The sequence below is a fragment of the Protopterus annectens genome, chromosome 16.part0, assembly GCF_019279795.1.
Source record: "Protopterus annectens isolate FY-2018-M chromosome 16.part0, PAN1.0, whole genome shotgun sequence".
In the NCBI taxonomy this organism is placed as follows: Eukaryota; Metazoa; Chordata; order Ceratodontiformes; family Protopteridae; genus Protopterus; species Protopterus annectens.
In genome coordinates, this window is record NC_056750.1 from 576,476,255 (window position 1) to 576,493,223 (window position 16,969).

At 39.0% G+C, this 16,969-nt stretch overlaps 1 protein-coding gene across 2 annotated transcripts in view; it reads left to right on the forward strand.

Annotated features, from left to right (window-relative positions):
* The window catches only part of COL5A1 (collagen type V alpha 1 chain), a 1,013,097-nt gene that overhangs the window by 974,220 nt on the left and 21,908 nt on the right, over nt 1–16,969 (forward strand). The gene's annotated exons all lie outside the window — the stretch shown is intronic.

The window sequence follows — 16,969 nt, forward strand, 5'->3', positions numbered from 1 at the left end:
AACAAAAGGCACAATTTTAGATAATACCTAAGCATTTAACATTCAACCTCAATCACTTTTCAAGTTATTTAAAATGTGAAAGTGTTAAAATAATTCAAACTACTAATTAGCTGCTTCTCATCTGACAAAACTTAATTTTAATGAAAGGTACTGAACAAAAAAACACCTTCAATGTAACCACTTCAGTATATGTTCCACAAACCTGAACACACAAGAACTCTAGTTTTATAAAATAAGCAAGTTATTCTCAAGTCATCATTTGGCGTACTTAGTTAAAGCCCTGACATTTAAAAAGCACAACAAACTATTTCAGAGAGCTCTTCTACAATGCCTGTGTTAGGAGAGTTAATGAGCTGTTGTATGTTATAACACATAAATGGAATATCCTTCAAGCTACCTCCATTTGCTTTCATACTAGAAGGCTTTCTGTAACACCACAGAGTCCACACATCAGAAAATATATGGTGCAAAAGTAGAGGCAAGGACGTTTGCTTTAGTGTGACTTCAGGCATTGCATACTTTATCTAATCATTGAAAAGTCAGTCAACACAAATGTAATGCAGTTATGTAGGAATATATGTATGTATCCTTTCAAGATTCCACCTTAAAATCCTGTTCTTTTGTGAATGGGGTACTGAATTTCAGACCATGATACATGCTGACTATACTAAGCATATATATAGTATTTATTTATATATATCGCATACAAGATGTGTGTATGGATATATGGTAGGTATATGTGTGTGCATATATCTTTCTGTAAGTACAGTACACATGATCTATATGTGTACTTTGTTCGTGGTGTTCTCAGGTCTATTTGTTGCATGAGCTTCTTCTTCTGTAAGACAGCTACTGAGGTAAAGAAAATGCCGCATTTAAAGCCACTTTGGTATGACAATCCATGGGGCTAAAATAGGTGGTTTGACGTGATGCAGTTACATAGTTTTTCCAAAAACAAAGCTGTAGTTCAACATTCAGAACATTATTTAGCAACTGAATAGCTCATTTGCAGTAATATTAGTCTTAATTTAATGTGTTGACCTAGCTAGCAAAGATCTTCAGGATATATTTTTATACACTGCAGACTCCAAATACTGAGATACGGTACCACTTCCTAAAAACTGGATTTGACTAAAACAGATTCCAATAACAGGGACATGAAATGTTAAAAAAACAATTTTTCAATCTACTCTTTTCTGTGGAACAATTTATTTTCTCGCTTCACTTCCAACAGCCACACAATTCCTTTTATAGTATATTTCACTGTTTGTATGGGGGGGGTTCACAATATCATTTTTTTATCAAATTTCACCCCGTAGCACTCTGTAAGCATAGCAATTAGAAGTATAATTGCAGGTGTAATATAAGGAAGTGTGATAGTTAAACAATGTCATTTTAATCAGTATCACTCACATCAAATAATGTACCACCAACCACTGCAAAATGCTATAAATGCTCGTAAACTGACAATTATTCCAGTATTTATAAGAACATAAAAATAAAAAGTTAGCCTTTTTATGTATCTTAAAAAAGCACTGGTGATGACTACATACTTTCAACATCATCAGTTACTTAAGTATAAATGCTGTGTTTTAGGCTAGAACATACCTTTCTGTTGCAAAATAAGGGTAATGCAATAGTTTTAAGAACACGGTTGTGTAAATCATTAAGTGCCTGCCTGTGGAGAAAACAAAACTAAGCATTTATAAAAAGGCATACCTTCAAATGTATTCTTTTCATGCATATTGGTTGTATTTTTTGCTATATCTTCCAGGCTTTGACCCACATGCAGCAGATAACTTATCTGTTTCTAACACACACACACACACACACACACACACACACACACACACACACACACACACCTACATTAGTATGCCTACACATATGCTAGTCTTGGCACACTAATAACTACAAAATGCCATTGGTCCAAGCATGTCAGTCAAAATTCTTCATTTCGCAAAGTAAATAGCTGTTAAGTCAGTAAGGTACAACATATTCTTCATTATGACATTTACTATACCACAGCCTATGTAGCCTCAGTCCTCCTGCAGTGTCTGCCTAACATAAATATGTCCTTAGGTACAGAACTCACAAGAGGATAAAAAAGGATGTTCACAGTAATTTGAAAATTCCATCCTCTGTTTCAGACTGAAATTCATCGCACTCAGATACAATGCTATACATATATAAACCTTATATATATATATATATATATATATATATATATATATATATTTATAGGTTACCTTAATTTCATTGACAGCTCATTTCACTGACAACCAAATCAGCAAGACCAAGTCACTGAAATTTAATTTCACTGAAACTCATTTCGTTATCAGTTATATATGGCCTGTTCCCCACTGTAGTGCAATCCTGCAGTTAGAATATACAGTAAGGGGGGGGCACAGCCCCCCACATTGGGGGGTGTGGGGGCAAAGTCTCAAAAATTATAAATGTTTTAAACTATACAGATGGATAATTACAAGTGCAATGAATAACTGTTTTGCAGAAAACAATATACAACCAAAGTATGTGGGGGGCTGTGCCCCTCACCGCCCTACTATATATTCTAACTCTAGGATGGCACTACAGTAGGGAACATGCCATATATAACTGTCGATGAAATGAGTTTCAGTGAAATGAGTTGTCAGTGAAATGAACTTTCAGTGAATTGGTCTTGCTAATTTGGTTGTCAGTGAAATGAGTTGTCAATAAAATGAAGGTAATCCATATCTATATATGTTGTGTCTTTCGGCTTTTCCCGGTTAGGGGTCGCCACAGTGGAACTCCGGTCCACTAATGATTGGCAGTAGATTCTTACGTGCCAAGTTGCTGTCCCTGACGCACAACCTTCAACGAAGGTACACCCATTCACGCATGTCTCCACACAGAAGACGCTGTAGCTGAGAATCGAACGCTTCCGCAGCACCACCACCGCAGTATATATAATCCATATATATATATATATATATATATATATATTTATACATACATACACGTGTATGTATGGAGAGCCCAACCGATCTATCTGACTATTTAATGCTGAAAACATTGTCACTGAAAGATCATTAGTGTCTTTTCACAGCAGCTAGAATTGAAGAGTGAGAAAGACATAGTGCTGTGTTTCCTCACTTTGTTCCTCTTCTGTAATACTGTGCACTCTCAGAGTTTGTGTACATGTATGTTCTGTGGTACTGAGGCTTGCCCTTCTATAAAAAGACTCATAGATATGTTTGCTTATTATCAAAATGAAGCTTAGTCAAGATAGGCATCATTGGCTCATTTCGTGGATTCTTTTTTAATCGATACATTATATGGTACTGAAGGATTATGTTGATTGTTTGACAGTTTGAGCATGTATGCATTAGTGTTTTGACTGTTGTGTGGACAGAGCAGGGTGTCTAATGCAAACCTGTGACAGCTTTTTTGTGAATGGATGTTTCTTTACATCCAAGAGTACCAGCACGTGAGTGCAGGTAAAGGAATTTAGTGCAAGACTGGTAAACAGTGGGATAAGGAAGTTTTTCCTTTTCTGAACTGAAGTTCAGTCTTGTAGCAGGGTGCACCTGTTTTAATTATATACCTCTGCTTTTGACAAATGGAACAACTTGATTTGAGAGTCAACCATATGTATTTTAGAGTAATGAGCTATCTATAGATATACAGAGTTAGATATGAAGTAATTTTGATTGTCAAACTGGTGTGCAAAATTGGTACCACACAGACACTGAGAGATGCACTGAAAATGTCTATGTTACCGCGTAAGTATATGACTTCACAGTGCAACGGACAACTATAAAATAATAAGAACAGAAATTGGTCTTCAGAAATGCATAATACAATAATAAGTACCCAGTTAATAGCATATAATGTGTCTAAACTCTCTTAATGCAAAAAAGTATGGCTCACAGTTAACAAACATCAGTACTCCCTAACCCATCAACATAACCGTTTTAAAATGTGTACGTTTTTTTATTAACCTGAATATGGCAAACACTTTTTCTATATAGTTAATTCCTAGGATACATTAAAGCAAGTCACAAAGGCATAATAACAACTTTGAAATTGCAAGTTAAGAAAATCATAACTGTTCCTAATTTTTAATACAAAAATACATATTCATATTTCTATGCTAATTGGAAGTCCCACTCTGCACTAATTGTAAGTATTAACATTTGCATAACTCAGTGGCTCTAAAATAATTTCATATAATGCATTAGGAGAAGAATTCAAATTTTGAGCTTTACCACTCTCTCCCTCACAGTGAACAGTTTGTACAGCATAAATATTATTTTGACTACAGAAGTCATGCTTGCTGGAGACTGAAGTCATTGGTGTTGGGTGTATTTCAGAGTTCTGCGTTATCCTTCTGGTCAGTGATGCAAAAGGTTGTAGATGAGCTAGGTAAGAAGAGGGATGCTGGGCTGACAGAAAAACAGTAAGAAGGGGCTTGTGTAGAACAGCAAGGAAGTCTGTAGAGTGGAGAGGTTTAAAGAGATGCATGGAGAAATGTTTAGTAAATCTGAAGACTTTTGTTGTGCTGCTTTCAGAGATCTTTTAAGGGTTGTATTAATGCCAAAAAGGGCAAACTGAAAGATGATGGAGAGAGGAGAAGAAATGTGCATGGAATGTGACTATATCTACAAATACAGTTATTACAGGGCAACATCTAAGCACAATGCAGACAGCGAGAGAGAGAGAGAGAGACCCAAGAGGTCAAGTACTTGAACATTTTGGAAGGCATGGAATGGATGAATATATACTTAATTATCATTAGCAAGCTGCAGGAATCAAGACGTTAAAGAACTGAAGATGTTGTTTATTGATGCTTTGATAAAGGGGAGTGTAACACATTCATTGAGAAAGCAAGTGGTGATTATATCTCCCAAGTCAGAGTGGGGAGCACACAGTTTTGAACAGTGCAACTGACAAATATGATGCTAAACGAGTTTGGGACATTAGCATCAATACTTGCATAGTTTGGAGCAGGAATGAATGCTTACAAGAACAATTTCCATTAGTTTGTTAATAAATTCTGCAGAGTGGGAATAAAGGAAGGTGTGCAAGTTGGCAGAGGGTGGGGGGTTATTTGATACAGAAAAAGATTTTAAAATTGGTTTGAGATTACATATTCAAAACAAAGGTAAAAATGAATTCTGGGAAGGTGTTTCAAACTTCTGTGATTTATACATGCCTGCTTTGGGATTGCATGTTCCAAGAAAAAAATGGAAATTTATTTTGGTTGGTACTTTTAGCACAAGTGCTATCCTAAGCTTCAGGAAGTGGGTTGTGTCTTCTTTCCTCTGTTGTTTTGCTTTTGCATATGGAAATGTTAAGACAGATCACAGAAAAATTCATCACAGAGCCTATAAGGAAGGGTAGATATATTCTGCATCTCAGTATGGATAACTGTATATGATGCTTTTGTTGATGAAGTTAGAAAGACACCTATTTGGATTCTGGAGAACTTTATAGGTTTTGGCAGTGAATTTGGGATATGGTACCTGATAACTAACTCAATCATAATGGGCATAAGAGAGGTTAATTATTCCTTTGGACATTACTGATGGTACTAAAAGAATGTAAATTATTTAGGGAGGATGGTGAAGTGTTTGTTTCAGTGATGGAGAATGTAGACAGGAATGACGGGGAACTTGAAAACAAAATCCATGGGCACTATATCTGGTGAAGCAGTTAAATAGTACAAAAGAAGACAAACAGCAGATACGATTATGGTGTCAGTAGTACTCTGTTTTTCTCCAGTTATAATTGGGAGATTTGCAAGAGGTAACTGACAACCTTATGTGCAGTAGGTAAGGGGTCAAGTAAAAAGCCTATAGTACTTGGATTTGGAGGTTGTAAGGACATAGGTTCATAGGTTCATACTAGGCTATCTGCCCTAGGGCATTTATAAGCCTAGCCAGAATGTGTTTGGCTTTCGCCACCCATTTTAAATTTATTTTGCTATGCCCTTTTTCAAGGTTAGTATACTGTGCCCTCTGTCTAACAGTGACACAGAAGTGATACCCAGGGTAAACCTACGATCTCCCATCCACTCATCAAGATTCCTCTTGAAGAGAGTCAATGAGGGACTCTGCCTAACCTGGACTGGGATTTTATTCCAGGGTGAAGGGAGCCTCTGGGTTATGAATCTGTCCCTCCAGCATGTCCTATTTATTTCAGTGCTGAGGTTCAAGTCTCTCAAGCGTGTAGCTCGATGGGATTTGGATTTTCTGAGGTGCAGCATGTTCATTAATTCCGGGTTGGACATGGCTTTATATGTCAGGCACAGATTGCCTCTGAACAGGCGGTATGCCACTGAGTAGAGCTGGAATTTCTTTAACCGGGCAGCATATGGCATCTGTTTGAGCCCTTTGATCCTCTTGGTGAGGTACTTTTGGGGTCTTTCCAGTTGCTGCAGGTGTCTGGTAAGGTACATCCCAAAAGGGGCATTGTACTCAATTATGGGCCTGATGAGGGATGAGTAAAGAGGCATGATGACGTCCCCTGATCTAGATGTGAATCCCTTCATGATTAGGTGGGCTATATAAAATGTTTTTCTAACCACTTTGGCCACGTGGTCGTCAAATGAGAGATTGCTATCAACTTGGGTCCCCAGGTCCCTAATTACTTCTTCTGTACTTAATGGATTACCACCTATGTGGTAATTTGTGGGCACTTTGTTTTTGCCAAAGGGATGACTATACACTTTTTGGCATTTAGCTTGAGGCCATGGCTTTGGCACCAGTTGTCTGTTTCTATGAGGCCCTTTTGGAAGATGCTTGTGTCGGCTGGAGAGTCGATTATGGCGCCCAGTTTGCAGTCATCTGCGAACTTGGTCAGCCACAGTCCTTCCATGTTGGCCTGTACCTCCGAGAAATATATACCGAGCAAGAGAGGTCCCAGGACTGAGCCTTGTGGGACACCACTTGTAACTGGTTTGGAGTCTGACATGGCTCCAGCAATTCTAACCATGTGGGTTCTGTCCTTGAGCCAATTTGCAATCCATCTAGTGACATAGGGGTTTATATTTAAGCTGGTGAGCTTATCTATAATGCCCGAGTGGGGTATTGTATCGAAGGCTTTTGAGAGGTCCAGGTAGGCTGTGTGGACCACCTTCCCCTCGTCAATGGCCTTGGTGACTGTTTCAAAGAAATCAACCAGGTTTAAGAGGCAGGATCTGCCCTTAACAAAGCCGAACTGGGTAGGATCGAGTGTTTGTAGGTCCCCAATATCTTTATTTATGAGGTCCATGATGATCCTTTCCATAGCTTTGCAGACCAAGCTAGTCAGGCTTATGGGGCGATAGTTTCCAGGATCCGTTGAGGCACCACCTTTATGGAGAGGGACAACTGTTGCTGTACGCCACTCTTTGGGCACATATACTGTAGTAAGGCTGAGATTGAACAGTAGTTTTATGTTTGGGTTTAGCTCTTCTTGGAGTTCATGTAGGATGCAGCCCGGGACACCGTCTGGTCCCATTGATGCTGTGTTTTTTGCTTTGGAGAGGGCGGCTCTTACCTGAGCATCTGAGATGTCAGGGGGGCAGCACTCTGCTGGGATAGATATTTGCCCTTTTGGTGGGGAGGGGGAGGAGAAGTTTGCACTGAACCTGTCAGCTAGTATGTTGGCAATGTCTGTGGGTTCGGTGTATTTTTTGTCATTTTGGACTAATTCTGAGCATATCTGGGAATTATCACCCAGGTTCCTAACATAATTAAAGAAAGCCTTGTGATTATCCTTAGTGTCCTGTGCAATTTTTCTCTCGAAGCTGGCCTTAGACAATTTTATGTGTGCCCGTAGTTTTTTGCTAATACTGATCAGTGATGCCTTCCCTTTTTGGGATTTTGCTCTATCATTTAGTAGCTTCCTCCTTCTATTGTATAGTTTGTTTATGGCTGGGGTCCACCAGACAGGACGTCTGCCTTTGGAGGATTGGGTCTTGGTTTTATTTGGGATTGCATGATCCATGCATTCCTGAAGGTGTTCATAGAATGCGTTTATAAAGGATTCTGCAGTCTGGGCCATATTTTCCACAGGCCCGGGGGCTTTGAAGGATTCCACCTCAGTTTTGAGGAGTGTAAAATTTGCTTTAGAGAAGTTTTTCACTGTGGTTTTCTGGGCAGGGGGTGGGGTCGGGATGTGAATATCCAGTGAGATTAGTTTATGGTCTAATCTTACCAGTGAGGGATACACTTCTGGTCTGGAGCATAGAGTCCCCATGTTGGTGATGATCAGGTCCAGTATGTTTCCCCTCTTGTGGGAGTGGTAACAAGTTGTTCCATAGCATTTGAGTTTATAAATTCAAGGAACCTTTGGGCTAGGGTGTTGGAGCTAGAGTAATTCTCCCAGTCTATGTTTGGGTAGTTGAAGTCGCCCAATATAATGGTGTTTGGAGAGACCTTCATATTTTCCAGTGTTCTCAGGAAGGCCGAGTGGGGTTCCTGGGTTTGGGAGGGTGGTCTGTAGTAGGCTATAAACTGGAAGGCAGTTTTACCCACGGTTAGTTGCACATGGATAGTCTCTGATGCTTCGTGCTTTGCCACCAACCTGTCAGATTTCATGAAGTATGTGGTGTTATTTATAACTGTGTGGCAACAGAACTTAAGGGAAAGATCTTGTTTAGAGAAGGCAAGGGTAGAAGGTTAAATGGATCCATGTAACTTCATAACAAGTTGGAAAGGATGTGAGAGATCCTTGGGAATTCAGGGGATATAGTGTGGCTTTGCAGAGTGAATTTATGCAGGAATTGGCTGGGCTATGAGTGGAGGGACAATATGAGTATGAAAAATAAATGGTTTATAAGAGATATCTGAATTCTATCTTCAGAGAGAGAGAGCGAGAGAGAGACTTTTACATAACTTGTTAGCTTTATGAAGGAGTTGTGGTTGGATCCATGGCAGTATCTTGAATATTTGATAAGGATGGCACAGGGAGAAAATACATCAAGGAGTAAACATGAGATGAGCTGGAAGGCAAAATAGGATATTCGTGGAAAGGGTCAGTAAGGCTAAGTAAGGGAAGCAAATGCAGAATTTATAGGGATTTAAGATGGAAAGTGTTTGGTAGTACCTTGACAGCCTCAGGCATAGTTCATGGACAGACACAAGTACGGAGAAGTCCAGAAATACAATGAGGAGTTGCAAGTATTCAAGATGCTGAGGAGAAAATGGACAGCATTTCATCTACATTTAAAGATCTTACACAGATTGTATAAAACTATTGGTGAGCTAAAGTGAGGAAGACTAACCCACGAATGCAGTTGCTGAAGATGAGAAACATTGCACTTGGACTATCAGCATATGTCCTGAGAGTTTCCTGAGGTTCAGTCCTTGACTGAGATATTTTAGATGTGGAAGAAGAAACATGAGGAAGATGGAGTTCCATGGTGATTGTGTCTTTTGATGTGGCCTAACACGAAGATGGTGAGGACTGTGAATTAGATAGCTAAGCAGTGGAAAAGGAACTGCCAGAAGTGAACACTTGGAAGAGTAGTATGATATGGAGAAAATTATAAGTCTAACTTGGTAAGCAGAAATGTATGTGGCTGTAAGACCAGGGATGGATTAAGCATACCTTGGATTTGTAGGTTGACATGCTTTCAATGTAAAGCTGTGCTGAAGAAGAAGGAATAATACCTGATAAATGTTTCCATCTGGGATAAGTACTTGTATAAAATCTTCCATTAAGGATACAGAAGAGCAATAGTGGTGCGATGTTTGGAATGTGAAGATTTTTTTTTTATTTTACCATTTACATATATATTAAATAATTTTAGAGAATGGGCAAACTAAACATTAGCACCCTGATTGGAGAATGAATGTTCTTCAGCAGCGTATTAATGTACAAATAATGCCTACTGAAAAATTAGCCCGCCACTCTGACAAAAGGAAAACTAATGGCCACCATTATTTTACACTCACTATGCAGAGCTTCTGCTGTTTAGTGAGTGTAAAATGTAAAAAAAAAAAAAAAGTGTGTGTGTGTGTTTATGTCTGCGTGTATGAAAGCAAGATTGACTGCATCAATTTTACACTCACTAAACAGCTCTTTTGCTGTTTAGCAAATGCAAAAAAATAAACAGAAAAAGTGTATAGGTGTGTATGTATGTATAAGAGTGTGTTTGTATTTCTGTGTGTGTGTGAATGAATGTGTGTAAGAAAGCAGACTGTGTGTATGTGCATGAGAGAGAGAGTGAAAAGTGAGATTGATCGTGCCATTATTTTACATTCGCTAAGCATTGCTTTTGCTGTTTAGCGAGTGTAAAATGAAAAAGAAACGAAACTTAAAATAACAAAGTGTGTGTGTGTGTGTGTGTGTGTGTGAGAGAGAGAGAGAGAGAGAGAGAGAGAGAGACACTGAAGAGTTACTGATATCACTGGCAGCAGCAGCAGTAGTTAAAAGGTCTGCATACCTCTCGACATACCTCTCAGCTCTACAGATTTTTGCTGAATGCCCAGATTTTTGCCTTATATTTTTGGTACGGTCCTCATAAAATTTTAGTTTTCTGGTAAATCGCTGGCAAAGTATTGAAAATTATAGTCAGAAAATAATGACAGACATTTGAATTTCAGACTTCATTCCCTTCAGAAAATGCATGCTAATACAAAACCTGTTATTCTATCAAGTTTCTATGTTTGTAAAAGCAATATTTAAAAATTGCCCCCATATTTAGGCCTTTCTTCCCTCATTATTTATGGCTTTGTATAGATTTCTTGTTCTAAGAGGTCAAGAGGCATGCCTCTCGACCTCTTACCTCAACATATGTTTTTATATATTTTTGATATAAAATGCTTCTTCCATCACCATTAACATATACTACAAGTTTGAAACATTAGCAGGAGGATCTATTTTACATCAAAAATATATAAAAAAATGAATACAGTACTTAAAAAAAAAAAATTAAGTAAAACACAAGAATTTTGCAGAGAGTCCATTTTCTAAGCACAATAATGCCCACCAGGGTGTGTGTTAATGTGTAATTAATGACCTTCCAGGAGTGTAGAGTCCGGGTCTATATAATTTCATCGAACTTTCATTTTAGTGAGTACCTTTTTGTCGAACATTTTTGAGCAAAACACTTATTAATCAAATGTTCTATTTATCAAACTGCCATTGGTCGAAATGTTGTTGGTCAACAGCTTTTAAACACGTAAGCATATATCCATGGCATGCAATGAAGTAGAAATTAACTCTGTCAGCTAAAAAACATTAATAGGCTTTGAAGATGTTAGAAAAGAATACTACAGTCTTTCTCAACTGAATCATGTATTGCTCTAACCTATAAAATGGGAACACTTAAAAAGTTCAGATATTAATTTAATATTTGAAATTTTACAATTCTTTAAAAAAAAATACTTAAATAAAAATAAAAAGTCACAATACTATAACTTTTAATTTTAACATTTTCTCGAGATTTTATATCTATAGTACCTTGCAGACCAGTCTGCTCAAAAGTGGGCATATCAACAGTAATTAAAAATTGCAGCACTATTTCTCTTTCATTTTGCAGTGGGGCATACAATTATTGTTTCTCCTTTGTTTTGCAGGGTAGCATACAATCACTGTTTCTCCTTCATTTTTTAGGGTCTATGCTCCCCTGCACCTCCCACACCCCCCAGAAATTACATATACCAACCCCGAGATCACACTAAGTTGACGAAAATGGTAGACTAGGAATACACTATGAATAGTCATGCTGCCGTCTGTATGAATATAACTTTCACAGATTGTGGCATGGTGGGTAGGGTTTAGGCAGTACTTTCTACTACGGACATTACTTTCCCAGTGTTGGCCAACAAAAATAATTCGATAACAGGAGGTTCAATAATTGAAGAGTCTGATAAATAGGACGTTTGATAGAAATGGTTTGACACAGAGGTATTCGCTAAAATAAGAGTTCGATTAAATGATATAGACTCGTAGAGGCCCTCTGCTGCACACCCTGTCAGGCATTATTGCTTGCTTACTTTAACCTCTCATACAAATTACATACCAGGTAATCTTCAAAGACATATTTGTGATATGAATAATATTTCCAGTATCCTATAAGTAGTTAAGGGTGTTGCTCTGGGTCTCAGCAGAAAGAGTAACAGTTTAAGAATGTGTTGTATTTGATGTATGTTATAAGCAAAAAAAGTTTCTCAGTTTTGGATTCAAAACACTCTGAAAGGTTTAAATTTATTCAATCATAAATTGCTATTTGCCCTATTTTGAAATCGGTCACAGCTGAGTACTTTGCATTCTTGCTTATTCACCAGATCCTTCCACCTCAGGTTTTGTACTGCCTTGAAAATTATGAGAGGATCAGTATTTTAATTGTTAAAAGCTATACAAAGCAAATATAAGTAATTCAGTCAGAAAACACAGGCCAGCAAGTTACAGACTGTCAAAAGAAAAATGCAGAAGGTAGTGTAAAACTGGGTGATAATATAACACTCCCAACTAACAGTGATTAATGGATTCAATAAAAAAGTGATTAATGGATGCAACACATACCAAAACATTTGCTGCCAACAGTATCAGATATAGGAGGAGCATTTTTAAGCTCCTCCTTGTGTTTTTCTAAGCCCTGGTTGCTGTCTTGCAGTCTGCTGCTGTGCTATGCATGTGCGCATTGTCATGATCAGTCAAGCTTATCTCTCAGGAGAAAGCCAAAGATGCCAAGGACCTTTAAACTTATGGTTTGTATGTCTGTCTTGTCTTTAAACTCAAGAATTATGAATACACTGTGAAGTCATAAAATTATAGATGTCACGCAGTTACAACATAATATGTGATCCTTGCTGGTAAAATCCTACATTCTTTTTTAACTATGCAACCCCTGTCCTCTACCCACCCAAACTGGCATACAGCCTGTGGATGTTACTCCTGTTGATTTCATCCACTTTACCCCAAATTCTTCTATTCCACCAGCCAAGTAACACAGACATAATGTTCACCATTTGGGTCCCAGATACTTTGCAGGGAAGTCTTCCTCATTGTAACTCAGTGTTATATCTGGGAAGTGAAGGGATGCAAGAGGCAGTTGCATCCTTAGAGTGAAGGGCCATCACTTCAATGGCAACTGTTCACTGATTTTAGCTATGGGAGGGGCTACAATGATGTCAGGACATCATATCTGCCACTTGCTTACCCTGAGATGTTCTGTGAGGCCCCCACTCTCCACCAGTGGCCACTGAGGTTATGAAGATCTAAAATCCTTCCCCGAGACAAGAAAGTTGGCTATCAGCCATTTCATCCTATATCCTCCTAGCAACCCCAACCTGCTGCTCAAGCCTTCTTCTGAACGTAGGTCACTGATGGAGCAAATGATTTCCCTGCCTCTTCATAACTGGCCTGGTTCAGTAAAATCCTACATTTTGCAGTACCGCTTGCCCTCTCAGAAATGTATCATTGCAACCTTCCATATGCATCTGTGATGTGTATTAGATCTCTTCAAGACTTGAGATGTTCCCATTAATTCAGTAATGGGAAACCAAACTCAAGGTGTAATGCATACATTGTACTGTGCAGTCCAAAGTTGAAATGATGAATCATGATTGATTTAATGCAGCTTTGCCAAGACTACAAAACAAGTTTCTAAATTGGTATGCTCTCCTCCATGTACGATATTTCAAGATGGCACACTGTTTAGTTGATGAAAAGTCTGTGTCGTTATTGTTTTATAACTTGAATCTAATTGTTGTTGTCATCTTAAAATTAAATCCTAAGTGAGACCATTTTACAACCATGCAAATGGTGCTTAATATGTTTGTATAATTAGTAGGTAACAGAGTGCACTTCTGTGAAACACAAAGTAACTCCAGCTCCCAATATGAAATCTTAAATGAGTTTATTTTCCAAACCAATAATCAATGCTCATCATTTATATACTGTCATCAGGTAAGATCATTTACCTCATAGGATATATCTCTGTAATACTTGAATGTTTCTAGTACATACTAACATTGTTGTGGTTGTGTTTTGAGACCATATGAAGAACGTTAAGTGGTTGGACCTACTGCATTTCCTGTGCATGTCCTTAAGGAGGGACTGCTGTGTTTTTTCAGATATCATAACCTGTACTGAGCTTTGGATTCAGAGCAGTCTAAACCAGCTGGCTTGAAGGTGATGTGAGATTCAGCTCTAAAAATGCCTAACAGAAAGAGCTGCTTGAACAGAAATTCCAAGGAAATGTGTAAGGGGTTTAAAGAAATGCAGTGATTTGAGAATATGCATAGTTTATTTCTATTTTTATTTCTGCAGCTTTCAGAAAATTTTACAGCATATTTTATAGCTGGGTGCACTACATGCCACACACCACTATAGCTTCAAATTAAGAATATCCGTTGTGTTATTCAGTTATAGTCCCTTCTTTTTTATTGAATTCATTAGATATAACGAATGAAGTACATTGTATCTCTTTTTGTTTGTATAATGTTAGCGAACTTTGGGGTCCAGGATTTGTGAGATTATAAAGACCACATCTCTGCGGTTTGGTAACATGTTATAGATTTTATTTGCCATTTTTGAGGTGCAGTATGGTTACCAATTTCACATGATTAATTCTGTATTGTACATTATGATTCTGATGTATACACATGTATGCCTTTAGCTGTGCTTTCAGATCTGCGGTATTACTACTTAGGAAACAAATTCTGATAACAGATAAGGATTTAGCATACACTGCCTTTCTAAAATTTCTACCACCCTAAAGGATAAGCTATAGATGTCATATTAAATCAACACTGTTTCTCGTGTGTTCCTGAATTCTGCATTATTTTTAAGCATACAGCCACTCCAAGGTAGACGTCTTAATCAGCACATTCACCCACTATGCCTTTCTGTGAAAAAACAAATCCAGCAACCTTCTGCCACATCTGCTACTGGTTTGCATATTTTTAATTAAAATAACTGAACTAGACTGGAATTTATCCAACAATTTTTATAGGTTCATAGGTAGGTACTAGGCTATCTGCCCAAGGGCATTTATAAGCCTAGCCAGAATGTGTTGGCTTTCGCCTCCCTTTTAAATTAGTTTCCTGGGCCTCTGTCTAGCAGGGCCATTGAAGTGATCCCAGGAGTGAATTTACGATTTCCCATCCACTCGTCAAGATTTCTCTTGAAGAGTGTCAGTCAGGGGCTTTGCCTAACATGAACTGGGATTCTATTCCAGAATGAGGGAAGTCTCTGGGACAGGAATCTATCCCTCCAGCATGTCCTGTTTATTGTTGTGTTGAGGTTTAATTCACTGAAGCATGTGGCTCTAAGAGATTTGATTTTCTTGAGGTGGAGCATGTCCATTAACTCTGGGTTGGACATGGCCTTATACGTTAGGCAGAGATCACCTCTGAGCAGGCAGTACACAACTGTGTAGAGCTGGAGTTTCTTTAGTCGAGCTGCATAGGGCATCTGTTTGAGGCCAATGATCCTCTTGGTGAGGTACTTCTGTGATCTTTCCAGCTGTTGCAGGTGTCAAGTAAGGTACATTTCAAATGGGGCATTGTACTCTGTTATGGGCCTAATGAGTGATGAGTAGAGGGGCACAATGACCTCTCTTGATCTAGATGTGAACCCTTTCGTGATTAGGTGGGCTACATAGAAGGAATTTCTAACCACTTTGGCAATATGATTATCAAAGGAGAGGTTGCTATCTACCTGGGTCCCCAAGTCCTTAATTACAAAAGGTTGGGAGGGTGGCCTAATGGTTAAGGTATTTGCCTTACAAACACAAGGTGTAGGGTTTGAGTCTCACAAGGGATAATTGGCTAGGCTTAAAATGGCTCGCAAGGGCAGTTAGCTTAGTATTAACCTATGAACCTATCTTCCATACTTAGTGGATTAACACCTATGTGATAATTCATGGGCACTTTGTTTTTCCCAAAGGGGATGATTATGCATCTTTTAGCATTTAGCTTGAGGCCATGGTTCTGACACCAGGTATCTGTCTCCGTGAGACCTTTCTGGAAGATATCTGTGTCAGCCGGAGAGAAGATTATGGCCCCCAGTTTGCAGCCATCTGCAAACTTGGTTAGCCATAGTCCTCCCATGCTATTCTGTACCTCAGAGAAGTATATACCAAACAGGAGGGGTCCCAGGACCGAGCCCTGTGGGACGTCACTTGTAACTGGTTGAGAGTCGGACATGGCACCCGCAACTCTGACCATGTGTGTTCTATCTGTGAGCCAGCTGGCAACCCATCTCGTGACATAGGGGTTAATGTTCAAGCTGGTGAGCTTATCTATGATGCCAGAGTGGGGAATGGTGTTGAAGGCCTTAGCAAGGTCCAGGTAGGCTGTGTGGACTACCTTTCTTTCATCTAAGGCCTTGGTAACTGTTTCAAAGAAGTCAACTAGGTTTAGGAGGCATGATCTGCCTTTAACAAAGCCAAATTGGGTAGGGTCCAGTATCTGGAGATTTCCAATGTCTCTGTTTATGAGCTCCATGATGATTCGCTCCATAGCCTTGCAGACCTGGCTAGTCAGGCTTATAGGGCGATAGTTCCCAGCTTCTGTTGTGGCACCACCTTTGTGGAGCGGGATGACTGTTGCTGTACACCATTCTTTGGGTACAGAGCCTGTGGTAAGGCTGAGTTTGAACAGTGAATTTAGGTGAGGGATTACTTCATTTTGGAGCTCGTGTAAGACGCAGCCTGGGATACCATCTGGTCCCATTGATGCTGTGTTTTTAGCTTTGGAGAGGGCTGTTTTTACCTGCTTGTCTGTGATGTCTGGGTCTTTGCATTCTTCTGAGATGGACACGGGCCCTTTTGGGGGTGAGGGGAGGGGTAAAGTTTGCACTGAACCTGTCAGCCAGGATGTTGGCAATGTCAGTTGGTTCAGTGTATTTTTTGCCATTTTGCACCAGCTCAGAGCATATCTGAGAGTTGCCACCTAGATTCTTACATAGTTAAAGAAGGCGTTGTGATTATCTTTAGAGTCTTTGGCAATTTTTCTTTCGAAACTGACCTTGGATGATTTTATGA